This window comes from Cnephaeus nilssonii (assembly GCF_951640355.1).
Source record: "Cnephaeus nilssonii genome assembly, chromosome: 10".
NCBI lineage: Eukaryota > Metazoa > Chordata > Mammalia > Chiroptera > Vespertilionidae > Cnephaeus > Cnephaeus nilssonii.
The window spans coordinates 20,040,038-20,043,739 of NC_137081.1; the positions used below are offsets into that span (position 1 = coordinate 20,040,038).

At 50.0% G+C, this 3,702-nt stretch overlaps 1 pseudogene across 1 annotated transcript; it reads left to right on the plus strand.

Moving 5' to 3' along the window:
• The first annotated feature begins 1,347 nt into the window (after positions 1-1,347).
• LOC307106482 (glyceraldehyde-3-phosphate dehydrogenase-like) lies at positions 1,348-2,548 on the plus strand (annotated as a pseudogene). The gene has a single exon. The product of its transcript is annotated as a glyceraldehyde-3-phosphate dehydrogenase-like (transcript).
• Positions 2,549-3,702: the final 1,154 nt, after the last annotated feature.

The window sequence follows — 3,702 nt, forward strand, 5'->3', positions numbered from 1 at the left end:
GGAAAAATACTGCATATCCCTCCCCCTTGTTGAATGCCTTACCCCTGATTAAATGAGACTCAATGGAAGAAGTAAACCCCACTAGGGTGGGCTGCTCTGCCTGCGGAGTAGCCACTCTCTGTCCCACTGCTTCACTAATAAACTCTTTCACTTTAAACTCTATGCTGGCTCGTCTTTGAATTTTTTCCCACATGAAGCCAAGAACCCTCAGTGGGTCATAGACCTTTGGGTCCCCAGACCCCCAGAAAGTCTGCACCACAAGTTTTCCTTGTGCTTGCTGCAGCCAGACATCGCAGTGTTTCTAAGCTCTATAGGGCCCTCCAATTATTGTTGCTGTTGTCCCACAAATTCTTTCCCATTTCTTGCCATCACTTCCCCTTGGCCAACCCCAGAAAGAAATTAAAAATCCTGGCATGCTCTTGAGAAGTATCGGGATGAAATGATGGGGTGCAGGGAGGGGCAGTGAAAGAGATTCGTGACCCTGATGATTGATTCTGTCCACCCCATTCTGACAGGTGTGAGCCTTCGCTCTGCTCTGTCAGAGGCTGGGGTGAGGGAGGGAGATGGACAGGAGGGTCAGAGGGAATCATTGCTGGCAGGAAGAGCCTGCCAGGCGGCAGAGTGATTAATGATCCTGGGCTTGCAGAGCACACAACAGCCAAAGGAGGGGTTGGGCCTTGTGCTAAGAATTTATAGGCTCTGGCATGAAGGGGAAGCTCTCTGAATACTTAAGATGCTTGGTATAGGCCTTATTGGTTGGAATCAAGGTGGGTACCTCAATTGGGTCAGATAATTTATTCATTCACTAGCAAAGTGCTAATGGACAGGACTAAAGAACTCAACTAAAGGAATGAATTCATGTCCCACCATTCTGTGATTGTCTTATCTGGGCCAGACATACCTGGTGGGGGGAAACGGTGGGGGAGGGCTTGTCCTTGAAGCATTTGGACATTCCCATTGTCAATCATCCTGGCACAAATTTAATTGGATGTTAGCTATACGGATATAAGAAGAAGAATGTACATTGGAAAACAAAAAATATTTGTTCTCCCTGGAGTAGGATATAGCTCCTGTTGGTGCCCCAAAGCCAAGAACAGCTCTGGAGTATTTGTAGTGTGAATGCCTGCTGGGGCAGAAGGAGGGCTGCCCTTTGCCAATGTAGGCAAGCCAGCAGCCAAGCAAGTAAACAGATCTGGAGGATGCACCTGATACAGAGCAAGAGATTTTAATATTTCTGAATTTTCATAATTTCTTTCATTAATCCCAGACTTAGAGAAAAGTCTCCTTAAGGCTCTCTGCTCCTCCTGTTCATCAGACAGCCTGTCCTCCTGCGCTGTGCCAGCAGCCACAACCCTGAGATACGATGGTGAAGGTCGGAGTGAACGGATTTGGCCACATTGGGCGCCTGGTCACCAGGGCTGCTTTTAACTCTGGAAGAGTGGATATTGTCGCCATCAATGACCCCTTCATTGACCTCAACTACATGGTCTACATGTTCCAGTATGATTCTACTCATGGCAAGTTCAAAGGCACAGTCAAGGCTGAGAACGGAAAGCTTGTCATCAATGGAAAGTCCATCTCCATCTTCCAGGAGCGAGATCCCGCCAACATCAAATGGGATGATGCTGGTGCTGAGTATGCTGTGGAGTCCACCGGTGTCTTCACTGCCAGGGAGAAGGCCGGGCTCACTTGAAGGGCAGAGCCAAGAGGGTCATCATCTCTGCCCCTTCTGTGGATGCCCCCATGTTTGTGATGGGTGTGAACCATGACAACTCCCTCAAGGTTGTCAGCAATGCCTCCTGCACCACCAACTGCTTACCCCCCCCCCCCGGCCAAGGTCATCCATGACAACTTTGGCATCGTGGAGGGACTCATGACCACAGTCCATGCCATCACCACCACCCAGAAGACCGTGGACGGCCCCTCTGGGAAGCTGTGGCGTGATGGCCACGGGGCTGCCCAGAACATCATCCCTGCTTCTACCGGAGCTGCCAAGGCTGTGGGCAAGGTCATTCCTGAGCTGAATGGGAAGCTCACTGGCATGGCCTTCCGTGTCCCCACCCCCAATGTGTCGGTTGTGGATCTGACCTGCCGCCTGGAGAAAGCTGCCAAATACGATGATATCAAGAAGGTAGTGAAGCAGGCATCAGAGGGCCCCCTAAAGGGCATCCTGGGCTATACTGAGGACCAGGTTGTCTCCTGCAACTTTAACAGTGATACCCACTCCTCCACCTTTGATGCTGGGGCTGGCATTGCCCTCAATGACCACTTTGTCAAGCTCGTTTTCTGGTATGACAATGAATTTGGCTACAGCAACAGGGTGGTGGACCTCATGGTCCACATGGCCTCCAAGGAGTAAGAGTCCCCTGGACCACCAGCCCCAGCAAGAGGAAGAGAGGCCCTCTGCTGCTGGCGAGTCCTTGCCCCAGATCAGTCCCCCAACACACTGAGAATCTCCTGACCACCGTTTCCATCCCAGACCCCCTGAAGAAGGGGAGGGGCATAGGGAGCCCTACTTTGTCGTGCACCATCAATAAAGTTCACTGTACCCAGCCCCCCCCCCCCCAAAAAAAAAGTCTCCTTAAGATTCAAAGACTGTCTCTGTGATGCTGTAGTGGCTGAGGGAACCATTCCCTCCTTGAGACCAGAAAAGTAGAATGAGTGGTCATCACACGGCAACTGTATCTAGTAGGAATAGCATGAGGGTCAATGGCCAGAGCAGTGGCTCAGGATAAGACAGAGTGAAATAACCTCACGGACTTGTTCCTGGACATGGGTAAGGCAGATCTCCAGGAAGCTCTCTGATATGGTTTGAGGGTCTCAGAGGGCTGGGGTCTCAGCTCAGGCCACTGTGATGGGAAGCACTTTCTTTTATAACACCAGACACATCCTGAAGGGCCCGGCATTGTGTTGGACTCTATGGACACAGGAATGAATTAGACATGATCCCTTCCCTCAGGACCTTCTTGCCCACATGACTCTATCTTGGCCCTCCCAGGACCCCAGGTAGGAAAAGGCATCTGAATCCTGGGCTCAGAGGGACCACTTGTTTTCATTGCCATCATCCATGTTTCCAGGCCCTTGGCTCAATTTTAGGAACCACAGCTTTACAAGATCTGGAAGAGAGGCTGGAGAGTGTCTGGCTCAGTCCTCTGATGTAACAGACTTAGAGGCATCTAAATGGTAAGATCTGGTGGGGGAGAGGGCATCCAGACCTGTTCCCTGGTGAAAGGGAACTTTTTGCAAGTGATATCAGAGCATCACCCTGAAAGAAGGCGAGTCCTGTGGTCAAGTGTGCAGGCTCAGACACAAGGATTCAAAGCCTGGTTCTGGCTTTGTGGCCATGGCCGCAACCGAATCTTTGAAAACCTTCATTTTCTCCTCTGGTCATGGCAGCTACCCTCCCCCGCCCCCCCAACCCCCCAAGGAATCTGTTGAGGACTAAATGAGAAAAATCTGTGTCAAGGGCCTCGTGCTGTATATGGTACATTAAAAACGCTCTATGGATTTCAATTATTTAAAAAAAGCTTTTTCTCAAAATGTGCAGGAGTGGAATTGATTTGCCTTTTTTTCTGCTTCAAGTACATGTCAACTGTAAACCTTGCTACTTTTAATATCATCAGTCATTACTAATCGATGAGAATATTCTTGTTGAAGCTCTTGACTCTTCCATTTTCCTGCACCTCCAGTACTTTTTCCTCT